Genomic DNA, 15,642 nt, shown 5'->3' with positions numbered 1-15,642 from the left:
TCTAACTTGGGTCAGCAAGCACACAGGGCTTAAGGAAGGGGGAGGGTGGCGCAGAGCCCCAGTCCCGCTGAGACTCTGGGCCCAGCCTTGTCATTTCGCAGGGTGGACAGGGCCCAAGCCGCAGCCTGGGGGCAGAAGGTCGGGGTAGCTGCAGCCTAGAGGTGTCAGACCCGGCTCCAGCACCTGGAAAGCCCAGGTTTACCATGCAGCAGTGGAAACGAAGTCCCCCAGCCTGGGTCCCCCAGAGCCGGGTTTACAGGGCAGCCGAGACCGCCCCGAAGGAGCGACTTGCCCGGGGCCTCTGTGGCGCCGGCAGGATTCGAATCCAGGCCGCCCGCATCCCCGTCACGTGCCCTAAACCGCATTGGGCCCCCGGGGGATGAACCGGGGCGCTGCCGGTTCGAGGCGGCAGCTGCACCGCCCCACGCCAACGCCTCGCGCGGCTGGAGGGGTTCATCCGCGGCCAAAAGGGACCGCGGCTAATTGGGGGGCGGGGGGCCGGGGCTTGCCGGAGAGGGAAGAGTTACAGGGAGGAAGCCAGGGCACGTCCCACCCTCCGCGCCTCTCCCCGGCTCTGTTAGGCTGCGGGCTGGCGGGGGGTGGGCTGGCGGCTCTTTGCCGCAGGAAGGGGGGGAGCGCGGCCGCGCGCGGGGAGAGGCGCCGAGACCCCCCTCGGGCTGCGAGGGGGCCGGCCGGGATCGGCCGAGCGGCTGCCGCCCTGCACGCAGCGCGGTCCATTGGTTCGTGGGAGGCGGCCGCTCCCCGAGCCGGTCCGGCGCGTCCGGCCCTTGCTCCGCCAGGGAGGGAGTGACCCGTCCGGAGCCCGGATCCAGGGAGCGTCGCAGCCTGCCTGCCAAGAGTAAGGCGGGGGAGGGGGGGCTCCTACCTTTCCCCCACGCGCGTGCATTTGGGGGGTGCCTTGGGGGGAGAGGGGTGGGCTGGCCGTGGCAAGGCACCTCGATACAGTCGCTGGTGCATCCAGGAAAATTGCGTGGGGGGGGGGGGTGCAAATCTGGTGCATCTTGGAAAACCTGTAAGGGGGGGATAAGGGGGGATGGATTTATGGGGCAGCACCCTGGTTGTAGCCATCAAATCCAACACTTTGGAAGGGGGGGGCGGGCGAGCGGGCGGGTGGGGGGGGGGTGGGGAGGATTTGGGGACCAGCTGCGGTTTCTGCTTTGGCGAAAGGTTGGTGTGTGGCTAAGGGAACACATCGTGGGTTGGTTTGTTTTTTTCTACTCTGCTGGGCCCATTTGGAAACAACCAGCCACCCAAAATATAAAGTGTGTGGGGTGGGGGGGGGGGGGGACTGCTTGTCAGGGGTGGTTGGTGTCCGTGTTTGCGATGATGTCACGAGTGGGGTTCAGTCCAGCAAGTGAGATGCTGGCATGCGGGTGATTAACATGCGCTAACTGTGAATTGTGTCATCTGCCTCTTGTGCACTGTGTGAGACTTTAGCAGCAGCGGGGGGTACGGGGGGGGGGGGAGCGCTCAGGGCCTGCTCGTTTTGCAATACGGTATTTTAATCCGGCAGAGCAGGGATGATTTAACAAGGCTCTAGAATATAGATTTGGGGAGGACCCCAAACCCCTCTGATCTCTGCCTTACTAGTCCAGTTAATAGTCTGGGTGTCGGGTCTGCTAGTTTTTTAATCCCTTGCCTACTGGGAACCCCAATAGACCATGGGAGCACCTGCACCCTCGTAGTCCTGTATGAAACCAGCGAGCTCCGCAGCTGGGGTCAATCCATGGAGTTCTGGATCTGGCCCTATATGGGGGCATTGGAACAATTTGTAGAGTGGGGTTGCTGAAAGCCATTGAACAAAACTGTAAACCCTGTAGATGATGGGAGCCATGCATTCGATGGCTATTATTGCTTCAAGCCAGGGGGTGCTGCTGCGGCTGCACCCCCTAGTTCCAGCTCCCCTCCCCTTTATCCCCTACGTGTCAAAGAGAAGAAATATAAGTTGCTGCCCCGAGCGGATGCTTGCTTTCCATGTCTCCGCTGCTCTGCTTGGTATGGGCAGGTGGCTGGGCTTGGCATGAGTTCCCAGCTTGGTTTCAGAGCTGATCTCCCCAGGAGAGAGCAGGGCAGCAGCCTGACTGCAGGGGAGCAGGCAGAGAGAGAAGCGAGCGCTGCTGTGGCTTGCTCCTGCTCGCTTTCACGCCACCCCTGGCTCCCTGCATGATGTCAGCACTGGCTGGGGCACCCGGTTCAGCTGCAGATGAGCAGAGGGGAGCCCCCTCTTCTGGCGTTCCCAGTGCACATGGGATGGGGGGGGGGAGTTGGGGGAGGGAGGACGGACGGACGACGACTTAATGCCAGACGGCAGGGCCTTCAGCCCTGCGATCTCTGTGGCTATGAGAGAAAGAGGAGCTGGGGATCACTCCTGTCAATATGCAGGCTTGCTGCAGCCAGCTCATCTCCCCAGATCTAGCACCGCTGGCTTGTGTAGTAAGCACCAAAAGCAGGATTTGGTACCACCTTGCTGCCACTCATAGCCAGCATCAGTGCCTTGGTGGGGGAGGGGAAAACCTGACCGATTTTTAAACCATCCTGAGTGGCTCACGTTCTCCTGCCACGGGGCAGAAGGTACATTCAGAAAGGGAGCTAGACTCTTTGGTAAACTACCCATCTAGCCTGAATAAGGGCAGGCGTAGATCAAGGAAAGGCCTCCTACAGTTACAGATCACGGTCTGTCTGGCCAGCTGGCTTGTAAACTCCTTCAGGCAGGGACTGAGCCTTGCTCTGTGACCTGTGCATGCTGTCACTGACTAGTAAATGATCAAAAGCCCACGACTGGGGCGCACGCTGTTGATAGGTGCAAATCTTGAGCTGTTAAGTTGAAAGAATCCTTGACACTTACGAATATCCTGCCTTTAGGATCCTGCATTTAGGGCTGTTGACGATCCCGAGGAAAGAGGGCTGTGAGAATAGTGTACGATTGCCATTTTTGGGGTGTATGCTAGGTGTGTCTTCCATCATCGTGGGCCACTTACAGCCTGGGGTGGGGGGTTTTACCCTATGTTATAAGTAGATAAATGAGAACAGGCAGGTTGTGTTCCAGATCCTGATCTCAGCAAATGGGGCTATTCTGTATTTACACAGAATCCTATGGCCCCTTTAATTGAGGGCGGGAGGGATTATGCTAGCAATGTATTTTATTTAACACTGGGAGTAACTGAGCTAAATTTGAGCAAGGGCCTGGGCATCAGAGCTCCTGGGCTCTATTCCTAGCTCCGCCATTGACTCACTGTATGACCTTAAGTAAGTCACTTTGCCTTTCTGTGCCTCAGTTTCACCATCCATAAAATACTTACCTACCTCTTCTGGGTGTAACGTTACTATTTGTTTGTAGTACAGAAATCTCTAGAGGCTTCACTCAAGGATCAGGGACCCATTGCACTAGGCATTGTAATTAATACTTGCTTTTGAGATCTGCAGATGGAAGGTGGTATCAAATATTTGTTAATAAAAGGACGATCGACTCCCCGCCAAGCAGTGGAATGGTGTCGATATTTCAGCTCGTCTGTTCTATGTAGGTTCTCCTTCTGCGCTCATCACTATGGTATCTGAGGACCTTCCAGGAGCGCATTAAGCGATGTGACTAACATCTGTCACATGTGGTTCATTCTCTCTCTTGTCCTCTCCCCAGGGGGAGAATTGTGTATGCAGCGTAGTGTTGTTGCTTGTTTATATATGCGCACAGTGCTAGTGGCGATATGATTTCACATGCCCCTATATAGAATGCGACAATATCATCTGAGTTCAGCTTACTTGTGGAATTATTTCCTTGAAACATTTGAAGACCGTTCTTTGGAAAACAGAGGGTACAGTTATAGGCCATGGTCCTGCAACCCTCTTACACATGAGTAATTCTTCATCAGTGACACCAGGGCTCCTATTTGGGTAAGGAAAGGTTTACTCATGTCAACGAGGCATGCTGGATAGGGCTCATATGTTTTCTTTCTCTGGTAGGCCCTGTAAATTCACAAATACATTATCCAGGTGGAGAGACCTGGTTCAATGGTCCAGAGGTTAGGAAACTTGCTAAGGGTGTGGGAGAGAGGGGTTCAATTCCCTGCTCTGCCATGGACTTCCTGTTTGACCATCAGCAAGTCACTTAGCCTTCCCGAGCCTCAGTTTCCCCATCTGTAAAAGGGGGTGATAGCAGTGCCCTACTTCACAAGGGTGTTATGAAGATAAATACATTAAGATTATGAAGCACTTTGAGACTTACTGATAAAAGGTGCTAGATTAGAAATAGGCATTATTCAGAGTAATTGGAGGGGAGTAACTATAACTTTGATAGTTGAAAGTGGATGTTTAATTTTAAGACTGGCCAGATAAAAATCATCATGCAACAAACAAGCTAGTGGGTACCTGCCCCCTAATGGATGAACTTGGAATTGCTCACTTTATCCAAGGCCCTATCTTGCTGATTGTTAGCAGAGATTCCCCTTTAGCTCAAGTGGATCTGAGTTCTGTCCCTGTGAATACCGTGAAGCCCAAGGGTGTGGAACAGCATATGGAGGGGACCATATGTGGGGGGAGGCCTTACCACTGCCCTCCGCTTCCTGGGACTCCACAAAGGGATCTCTTTGTATGGTCTGGGTGTGGGCAGGGGAGAGGAGCAAAGACAAGGGAAGCCCAGGGTGGAGAATGGGCAGTTCTGAGGGTGAGGCTGGACACATTGTACACTCTTCATCCCACCCTCACGGGGCCTTGTGGCAATGATCCTGAGAGGGCTTTTTACGGCGTCTCCATGCTAAGGAAGCCCCCTGTGAGGACAGTCCCATGGGCCCCCATAACCAAGAGAACCCTGGAAGTGAGGCTTGGAGCGGAGCTGGCTCTAAGGGCCACAGAAGCTAGTACAGCATCACAAGCTCTTATTTACTGCAGAACCCTGGGATCTGCTGGGACGGAGTCACATGGCTTGTTCTGTTGTGGGTGGGGATATCCCAGAATGGCGTTGAGGGGAAAACGGAGTGACCTCCTGAGGGGAGTTCTGCTGGGTTGGGGGATCTGGCCTTGATAGAACTGCTAGAGAGACCTGGTTCTCCAGGGGGATGTCACCATCCCAGGGTCCAATCCTGCAGCCCTCTTGCCGTGAGTTGGGACTGCAGGAGTGGGTCCGTGGCTTGCAAACTCCAAGGAGGAGGGGGTGCGAAATGCAGGTGGTTTGAACATCCCAGGGAAAAGGGGCTGAGAACTTCTAAACTGAGCAACTTCACGACAGGGAAAGACCAGGGTTGAAACTGCACCATTGGAGCTGTTAGAAGGGGTGACATTTTACCGGTTTTAATAGGAGGAGAAAGGGGCACGGACTCTTGAGGGGAAGCACAGACACTGACGATTTGCAAAGAGCTGTCAAATGCATCCAGGAAATAAATGGGGTGGGGGGGGGGAAGAGAGGGATATTTTTTCCCCTCTAATCATGCTCCGTTACAGTCATCCTGTTTGTTACTTGGCACAATAGCAGGTAAATTTTAATAACAGATGTGTCCAAAATATGAAAAGGGGCACATCTCTGAGACTCTGGGTGCCCCTGCCCCAAATGATTAAACTAAAATGAGATCTCCCGCAAACCCCCGAGCTCTCCCCACGCCACATACACATTGGATTTCTCGGTGGGAAGTGTAAATTCTGGGTTGGGGTCCCTTCAATTCTCTCACATCTCTGAGGGTAAACTGAGGCCTGGAGCAGTGAAATGACTTGTCCCCCAGGTCACAAAGCAGACAGGTAAGGATCTGAGATGCTATACTTGCTCTGGGACCCATAGGGCCAAACCCAGCCAGTTTGGCTCTGCTCCAGGCAAATTCAGACGGGAAATTTAGGTGCAATTTTTTTTAACACTGAAGGTAATTGTTCCAGTGGTCAGTTTGCCAAGGATTGTGGTGACTTTCCCATCACTGGCAATGTTTAAATCAAGACTGGATGGTTTTCCTAAGAGATCTGCTCTAGGCATTGTTTTGGGGAGTTCTCTGACCTGTGTTATACAGCAGATGAGATGAGCACACTGGTCCCTTCTGGATCTATGAATCAAAGCCGTTTGGGTCTCAAAGCTGGGACTAGAGCCCTGGAGTCCCTGCTCTTGCTCCTTGAACGCAGGGCTGCATTACAAGCTGTTTGCCCTCAAGTCAGCGAGTGTTCAGGGCCCAGAGTTCGGCCCCACTCCGCTCCATCTTCTTAGAGCTTCCGCTGGCTTAACCAGCTCCCAGGCAATCCCCCTGGGGGCAGGAGAATCCCTGGGTAGCCTAGAGCTGGCCAAAGCAGCCCCATGTTGCTGGCGCTCTAGTACAGTGGACGTGGCTAGGGCTTTCCCTTGCACTCTGGCTAGTTGATGAAATGGCCTCGTGGGGCCGCAGGCAGCTGGGCGCAAGTTAAAGCGGCCCTGAGTCCGGAAGCAATTCAGCACCTTGTAGGATGAGGCCTGTCTGTTGCGTGTAGCTGAGAGACTGCTGGCAGCAAAGAGCCGTCAGATCCCCTGCGGTGCTCAGAGGAGCTTTCGGTGGGGAATTTTAGATGCAGATGAACAGATTATTGCCCTAGCTGTGGCGGTCGTGGCTCGGTGCTCCAGGAGAAGGAAAGCAAAGGTATCCCAGCGATGCTGAACTGATCAGTGTTCGGTGGGCTTCTCGTGTGAGGCCGTTTAGGAAAGGGATTTTCTCCATTTAGCTCCATCCATGTTGACCCCGATGCTCCCTGGAAAGTGAACATGACAAGCCTTAAAGGGAGGATTACGGCCGTGGATCTTCAGTGCCCCTCCGCGACTAGGGGAACATTCGTTTGATCAGATGGCTTCGTATCCTGCTTGCTGTGTCAGGCCCGCTCGGTGGCAGGTTGGGGGTCTTCTAAGGGGAAATCCAGGTGCTGCCGGAAGTGGTCTGGGCGGTTCGCTCGGTGGTGCTCTTCCCTCTGTCTGTGAAGCTGCAGCACAGCTGGCATTGTGCTCGAGGGGCCGTGCCCCTCGCAGTGACCTCTTGCTGATGGCTGGGTGAGCTGGGGAATGAAAGCCTAATGGACATCCAGACTCCCCAGGGATACGTTGCAAGGGTAGGCTATCGGCATGGCCACTCTGGGTTTTTCCATTCTGCCTCCTGGAATCCCTTCCCACAGTTTCAGTGGGATGCGGCATTCTTCTCCTCTTGGCCTCTGTATGACCTAGAGCTGCTGTGTGCAGTTACACAGCTGCCGTGTTCCACCCCAGAAATGGCTGCATTTTTGGTGGTAGGTGAAATGATTTTGTGTGTGTGTGTGTGTGTTATATCCACGCCAGTTTGTGATGCAGCAGTAAAGGTTGAGACACACACCATACCTGAGACAAAAGCAAAGAAATGAAAAATTAACCCACATAAGAGTCCATACCACTGCAGCAACAGCACCCCAAAGGCCACACACCATACCCTTAACTCTGCCCCTTAGGGATGCCAGCCTTCCTTCATTCCCCTCCCCAGATCTCTCTTCCAAACCCACCAGACCTTCCAAAAAGCTATCCCGGATGGTTCTTAGGCCTTCTGAATACAAAGGAGGGTGTAGAACGCCCTGGTAACTTGTTGGACTGAATTCTGCCATCTAAATCTAACACCAGGAAAAACACAACTCAACTCCCAGATCCTACCTTGAGTTTTCAATGTCTGCAATTCGATCATGCTCCCCCGCAGAAACTTCTACTGAGAATCCGAGCACATGTACTGTGGAAGGTGTTGCAAGATGACGAAAGATTTCAGTACAGCTGAATGGTCACTGAGAGAGGATAGCAGGACTCCCAACAAATTACGGAGGAGAGTGGCTGATATCCATTAGTGTTTCTATCTCAGTGGAATAGGACAGAATGATTCACAAACTCTTTCCTAGCATGGAGCCCGTCTTACTAGAGAGAATGCTTAGTAGACCAACTCCCCCCTCTTGAGATCAAATAACATCCCTGACCCAATCCCAATAATTTCTCACATGGAAGCAGGTTTAATAATTGTGAGTCCGTATCCCCACACTCATGAGATCGTCTTCAGTCAGAAAGGTTGGCCTTTTCTTTGCCCATTTTTCCCCCTTTCTTTCCCCCCGCCTTTAGGATGTGCTTGCTTGCCTGTGTTTTCGAGCTTTTTTTTCTGCAGTTACTCGCCCTTGTGGCTATCTCTTTCTTAAATGAAAGCTGACGTGGAATCCTGCTAGTGCATGCAAACCGCTGGGGCTTCCAGAAAAACGCTAAAAATCGTGAGGCTCCTGATTAAGTTGCAAGAGTTGGCAACACCGTGTAGGAAAAGGAGATATTTTTAGTTGTCTTTTAATGTGATGAAGCAGCATATAAAAAGGACATTAGCACCTTTTGGCCCGCCAGCATTTCCTGGTCTATGGACCACAGCTCGAGACCCTCTGGAATAGCAGATGGGGGGGAAAGGCATGGCTCTGGGACTACGGGTGGAGAATAAGACTGAATTTTCTTACAAAGGCTGATCACAGCTTTCATGTGCCCCAGGGCTCTCCATTGGATGGAAGGTCAAATCTAATCTGCATTGCCCTCCAGTGTGTGGAGGCCTGCAAGGAATCTATTACCCCAGTATTACTCCTAGCTACTCAAGGACCTCTCTTAGCTCAAGTAGCAGGGTCCTGAATCGCTGGAGCGGAATGCTTTGGGTTGCACATCTCATGAAGCATGTGTGCAGTAGCGCTTAAAACCAGGATGCCTGTAGAGATGCAGCCACAGGTTCATCATACTGTCTTCGATAGCTAAACTGAGCTTCACCGCCAAAGAGCCGACCTCTGTTTCACTTCAACAGGGCAACTCCCCAAGGCTGCTTCTAGCAGATGCTGGCAGGTAGTCTGAACTGCACTGTGCATTTGAGATTCACTGGGGCAAAGATAAAGCTCTCGCTACTCTTGCTGACAGTACAGGCCAGCAGTGTATGAACAGATAAGTAGCCCCGGCTTCTTTTAGATTCTCGGAGCCAAATCCTGATCTTGATTACGCTGGTGCAGATCTGAAGTAATTCTGTCACTGATAGAACAGAGCCCCTTTGTCTTACTTTGTACCCAACTGGGAAGAAATGTGATCTTATTATTAACACACTCTGCTCTTCCCACAAACAATCTTACAAATATTTATTAGCTGGCGAAATTATTTGGCAGCGCCAAAGCCAGTTTAGGTAATGCTAGAAGCTTTTAACTAGATGTGTCATGAATTACCCAGTTCCATTGGTACGTGGCCCAGTGACATGTTTTCCTGTGGAATCAAAACAGCAGAAATAATGATCCAAGCCAGGAAAAACAAGGATCAGCAATTTCTTCTCTTTTGTGTCCGTCACCTAGTGAAAGCCGGTGGAAATTGGTTCCATGCAGCTGGTGATGCAAACAGATCAACCTCTACAAGATCCTTATCTGCTGGGGTATAAACCACTAGGAATGGCTTTAGTTTTGTAAGAGAGGTAATAGAAGAAGCCCTGATGCAGTAGACGCAATTTCATATTGTAGTGAACTGGCTAGCATGTATGTGTATGCTGCTGCTGTACTCTGTTGGATAGACTCAGAAGCGCTGGACTCTGTGTGTCACAGGCCCTGTACTGCTAGGAGATTCTCCTATAGGTCAAGTAGTAGGGATTTCCTGTTGCAGAGTTCTCCAGATTAGTGTCACTATTGCCTTGCCCCCCTACCCCACCCCACTGTTGTTGTTGGAACCCCTTGTCTCTTGCCACATGATAGGGTTGCAAGCTCTTTGGGACAGGAACAGTCTTTTATTGCACATTTTGTACAGTGCCTAGCACAATGGGTCCCTGATTCCTGATTGGGAATATAGTACAAATGGTAAATGAATTTCCAGGCAGTGGGAGATCCCTCCTCCAGTTGGGGCCTTCTATTCTGCAGTCCATTGGTGTGTTCCACCATGCTCCACTCCACATCTGATAGCATCCAAGCAGGATGGAACACTGCAGGAAGTATTCATGACATTTGGGTCTAGTCTTGTCTAGTGGTTAGAGCAGGCAGCTAGTCATTTTGACTCGTGCCCCTGGTTCTGCCACCGTCTCTCATCTAAACTACTCTGTATTTCAGCTGCCTACTCTGTAAAACAGGTAGAACTCACAGGGATGTTTTATCAAGTGTATTATATTAGCACCTAGGGACCCCAACTGAGAGCAGGACTCCATTGTGCCAGGCACTGTACAGAAAGACATACAGTAAGAGAGTACGGCCCTGGAGACCATGCAATCAAAATCAAATAGTAGAAAGGAAGTACCATTAGCCACATTTTATAAATGGTGAAGTGAGGCACAGAGGGACTTGCCCAGGGACATCCAGGAAGTCTGTTGCAGAGCTGGGAATTGAACTCGCATCTCCTGAATCCCCGGTCAGTACCTTATCCAAAGACCGTCCTTCTCCTCAGGGATGATGAATACTTCCACAGGGCTTAACATCAGGGGATTTCAATATAAACTGCAACTCCGATTGGATGCTACAGAGCAGCTCCATAGCCTGTCTGAAAATACTGGCATGCTCATTTGCAACAAGGGGACAGGTGTTGCATCCGCAAACAAGTCGGTGCGCTTGTAAACACAGTGGGGAGGAGGCAGCTGTGGAGAGCACACTGGCCTGTGGATGCCCAGATGGTGGATTCTTGGCTGTCTAATACTAATCTCTGGCTGCTGGAGCAGGGCGTTTTGTCTTCCAGAAGGTGGTTCTCTGCAGGTTTTGGATTTTTGCACCAGGCAAGTTGCTTTCATCACCATCCAGCTGCTTCACCATAGTCCGCTCCGCTCCACCATTCAGGCATGGTTCCTTGAGCTGTGACATTTCCTCTGACCCCCTTCCCTTCAACGCAGGGCGTGTGGGGAGCCCTGCAAGGAGATGTGACTGTTGCCTTTGAGAAGCCGCATTCGCAAAGAGCATGTCTGTGCGGGAGGAGGGGAAGCCGGCTCTCCAGGAGCCAATGGGTCCCTCTCCGGGGCTTAGACTTTACAGTCACTGCTGGCAGTCGGCCCATCCCACGTGGCTTTAGACCTGTTGGACCTGAATCTGGTCTCTCACTGGTGCAAATCAGGAGTCGCTCCATCCCAGGGAGTCTGGATCTGGCCCACTATGGCGTTTCTGAGAGGGGTGCGAAATCTTTGGTTATTTTCACTATTGGTTGCCCCTGGTGGACTGGAATGAGCCAGCCACTTCTTTGAGTTACTGGGCCAAACTCATCCCTGGTGGATCTCCACTGGATTTGGTGCAGTTGCACCGGCTATGGGCTGGGCACAAACTCCCCCAGTCAGTATCTATCTTCCTGTTAGGGACAGACAAGTGGTCGAAGACAGGCGCTCTTGAATCCGCTACCGCACAGAAACCTTCTCTTCGGCTCCTTCAGGCTTCCCACAGCATCTGTCCTTCCACAGGAGAATGCAAAGGACTCTCGTGGGAGCGCTGTGCAAAGATTCCCGGTGGGGGTGAGATTACAGGAACCACACGCTTTCCCAGCCCTGCCTGCCTTGCTGCATCACGGCTGTAGCAGGTGTCAGAGCAGCAGCCATGTTACTCTGGATCCGCAAAAAGAACAGGAGGACTTGTGGCACCTTAGAGACTAACCAATTTATTTGAGCATGAGCTTTCGTGAGCTACAGCTCACCTCATCAGATGCATTCAGTGGAAAATACAGTGGGGAGATTTATATACACAGAGAACATGAAACACTGGGTGTTACCATACACACTGTAACAAGAGTGATCAGGGAAGGTGAGCTATTACCAGCAGGAAAGCGCGGGGCGGGGGGAGGGGGGGGAGAGACCTTTTGTAGTGATAATCAAGGTGGGCCATTTCCAGCAGTTGACAAGAACTTGTGAGGGAAGGTGGCGGGGGGGGGGGGGGGGGGGGGGGAGGGGGAATAACCATGGGGAAATAGTTTTACTTTGTGTAATGACACCTCCACTCCCAGTCTTTATTCAAGCCTAAGTTAATTGTATCCAGTTTGCAAATTAATTCCAATTCAGCAGTCTCCCGTTGTAGTCTGGTCACTCGATTACAGACCTAAAAGTCACAATATTACAACAAAAAGACTTCAAAACCAAAGAGCTGTAGCAGGGGAATCCCAGGACAGATTAACCCCTGAGCTTGACCTCTCCAGTGCCCCGAGTGCCGAGTAGTGTTCAAGCAGTACCGTCTTCAGCAGATTGGGCTCCTGCCCTCCTGGTTAATTTCTAAGCATTGCTAATGGGAAAGCCCCACTGCGTGTGGGCAGTGTCACGGCATGGCTGTGCTTTTAAAGGGAAAAGCGACATTGAGAATTCACCTCCCTGGGTAGGCAAGATGAAATGGGTCCTGGGTTCAGACCGCTGGGATCAGTGAGAGAGGGGGAGAGAAACTTCAGCGCAGGCCTGGAGAAGGCAGCTCAGGGCTGCAGAGTGAGGGAGGGTCCTGCAGGAGATCCCGAGCTGTCAAGAGAGCAGCAGAGGGGATCTGCCTGCTGCCCTCTCTGAACCGGAGAGAGGACAACCCAGGAAAGTGCTGGATCCTCTCCTGGGAGGAAGGAAGGACTCCAGGTAGAAAGGCCTGAGGGTGGCTGCTTGACTGATGAAAAGTCCCAGGACTGGCAGAGAGTGAGTATTGTGGTGCTGGACTTTACTTTGGGATTTTGAGGATTGTTCTGAAGTGTTTGTTGTTAAACCAGCCCCAGGCAGGGATCTTCTGAGCTCCAAGAAAGCCTTTCTGGATTAACGCCAGGGACCTGAGAGGGAAATTGAGGCAGGGCCCCCCTGGCCATAAGGGAACGCTGTGGAGGACAGGCAGCCACTGACAGCTGCAAGCAGCATCCAGCAAAGGGGTCCCGTGTCTCTGCTGCCGAGGTGCGCTGGAGGGAGAGCAATTGCCACACGAGGCGGTGCAAGAGAGCAGCACAAAGATCTCTTGACTGAGCACCAGCCAGCCTGGTTCCTCTCCTCTCTGTTTTAGGATTTCCAGTGCTGCAGTGATCTGTTTCGTGACAAGAGCTCCGAGCGGCCATAACTGAGAGCAGGCGCCCTGGTTGCTGAGCACTGTATAGCCACGTAGCAAGAGAGGCTCCTTACTCCATAGAGCTTACAGTCTAAACAGACGAGACGTCCACCGGCTAGGAGAAGGATGTGCTGTTATCCCCATTGTACAGATGGGGAACTGAGGCACACCGAGACTAAGTGACTTGTCCATGGTCTCACAGGGAGTCAGTGGCGGAGCAGGGAAAGGAACTCAGATCTCCTGAGACCTTTAACCAGAAGCCCCTTTATCTGTAGTATTCGTGCTCTCCTTTACAGGGCTGTGGGTTTGGCAGACCCAGGCGGCCTTACAGAAGCTGGCTAGTCACTGTGCTGGGGGATTGGAGGACCCAGAGGGCAGCAAAGGCGCTGGTGAATAGCTGGGGGAATGTGTGTGTCAGATTGATGAGCCTTTAGAGCATGCCTCACCTCCTGCTTCTGTAACCGGAGTGCTGCGCTTTGCTCTCCTTCTCCTCCGGCCCTGTTCGCCACAGGAGATGCTCGCACGGAGACTAAGAGGCTGGGAATTCTGCATGCTGACGCGGTCATTGTTCACTGGTCTGCGGCCATGCACGTTCTGCCAGGCCAGCCGTGGTGCAGTGCTGGGGCCCCGATGGGAGAATCGCTCCAGAGCAGGAGGTGGCAATCCCGAGCGATCCGCCCGCGCAGCTCCCCGAGTGCAGGGCAGGGAGTAACCCAGGGCAGAGAAGCCAGGCAGGCTTCGTCAAGCAGGCAGCTCCCAACCCCCACGGAAGCCCTCTCGGAGCCATGCAGCCGTGGCCCCTTCCAGGCAAGGGCGAGCGGATTTTCAAAGCAGGAGCTGGGTTGCCGAGAGGTGGGGAATCAGGGGGGTGCACATGGGTGGGTTTTAGCAGCTCTGGGGGAGGGAAGAGGGTCCTTGCCTTTCCTTCAGTAGTGCAGCAGGGCCAGGAGTGGCTCTGAAGCAGGTTTGCACCCTCCAGGGCAGGAGGGGAGAGCAGAATGGCTTTTGGGAGGCTGGGACAGCACGAGAGATTCCCTGTTGTCTGGGGCATCTGGTTACCCTGCCCTCTGGAGAGGGGCTGGGCATGCCTGTAACGTGGCAGGCTTGGTGGGGGATGGAGCCAGAAAAGCGCATGCTGACAGTTTCACCAGCTCGGCTGGCCGGCGGCTGGCAGTTGCAGGGGTGACCTAAAACTCAAGCCGTCACATCTGATCCTGTAAAACCAACCAGGATGCTGGGCTGGCCCCAGAAAAAGGGGCCATTCCTGGGCAGACCGGTGCCACGGCCATTCAGCACCCCTGCAGCCAGGGGGAGGTCACAGTGACCATAGCAAGAGGGTCTAAGCTAGTTCTGCCCTAGTCCATGCCAGGTGTTGACCCGGCCCCAGCAAGCCCTTGACAAAAGAGGCACATGTCACCTCCCCATCGCTGCTCTCACTCTGGCCCCAACGCAGGGGTAAGTCAGGGCCCAGATGCACCGAGCGTTTGGATTTCTCCCTGGAGGGAGCAGTACTGTAGATTTCCAAAGGGCTGTCACTGGCAGCCAAGGATGTGGTGTGTTCTTTGGGGAGTAGAGGAGACATAGCCAAGGAGTGGTACCAGGGGGATTGCCCACCTGTTAGACTAGGAAGCAGTTCTTTAGCTGACTTGCTCATGCTTTGCCAGCCTCCTGTGCTGAAGGTCAGAGCTGATTTGCTGTTAATACCAGGGTTGAGAGGTGACACAGGTTCCTAGGGGTTCTCACTGGTTCCTAGAGGCAGCCAGGGTGACCCAGGCACTTTTGAGACTCTGCACTTTTACAAGCAATCAAGACAGGGTTATAGGCAGGAGACCAAACTTTAGGTGAGGCAGGAGTCAAAACATTAGCAGATGATGCTTGGTGGCAAGAAAAGCATCCTCCTTTAAAGTAGAGCTGTTGTTAATGCAACATTTGGATTCTGGTTCTCCAGGTTCCTCTGTGGCCCCTCATGCCAAAATATCTGAGAAATTGCATACTTAGGAGGGCAGAGTTAAGGTTGGATGTGCATCCTTAACTCTGTTCTCTAGTGCCTTTAACCTGTGTTCTCTCTGTATATACATCTGTTAAACACTACAATTTATAAAATATGATAGAAACTGGAATTTCTTATACCTCTGAGGAAAATCCTACCATGTATGGCCCAAATTGGCAACTTTCAAAACTCATATCTTTAAAATGACTGAAAACCAACTTTCTTCTACTGTGACTTGATTTTTTTCAAGTCTCTGAAATCTTCCAAACAAGCCAAGTGTGAAGGTTTTACTTTGCATCACTTTGAAGAGATCCAAGCACAAAATTTCAAATTGGTCCATCAGCTTGGATCACCTCAGAATTTCACCCAGTTGTGCATAAGGTGATCTCCCTGCAAGTGTGTAGAGTTCTGTTTGGTGAGAGAGTTGCTGGTGGTTATTTTGAGTCGACTTCCGTTAAGTTGCTACTAATGCGGGCTGTAGGGGAAGAGTAAAGTGTCCCCGGTGGAGGAAAATTATTAAGGCATTATCCAGGCTCATTTGCAAATTCAGTACATTTTTGTTGGGGGCCCAGGCTTTGACATATAGATGACTGAAGTCAAGCTCCTAAATTCATATTTAGATGCCTAAATAACTGGTCTGATTTTCAAAACTGCCGAGTACCCAGCAACATTCACAGTGCCTCATCACAGTCCTC

The 15,642-nt window shown here is 52.3% G+C and overlaps 1 protein-coding gene across 2 annotated transcripts in view; it reads left to right on the top strand.

Annotated features, from left to right (window-relative positions):
• Positions 1-637: 637 nt before the first annotated feature.
• LZTS3 (leucine zipper tumor suppressor family member 3) overlaps positions 638-15,642 on the top strand; it is a 131,475-nt gene continuing 116,470 nt past the window's right edge. For both annotated transcript variants that reach the window (XM_037898347.2, XM_043544908.1), the window contains exon 1: positions 638-859. The gene's annotated coding sequence lies outside the window, so the exon portion shown is untranslated. The remainder of the gene's footprint in view (positions 860-15,642) is intronic.

This window comes from Chelonia mydas, chromosome 4, assembly GCF_015237465.2.
Source record: "Chelonia mydas isolate rCheMyd1 chromosome 4, rCheMyd1.pri.v2, whole genome shotgun sequence".
Taxonomy (NCBI): Eukaryota; Metazoa; Chordata; order Testudines; family Cheloniidae; genus Chelonia; species Chelonia mydas.
Note: the sequence above shows the minus strand (reverse complement) of the source record. Positions and strands in the feature narration are given on the sequence as shown.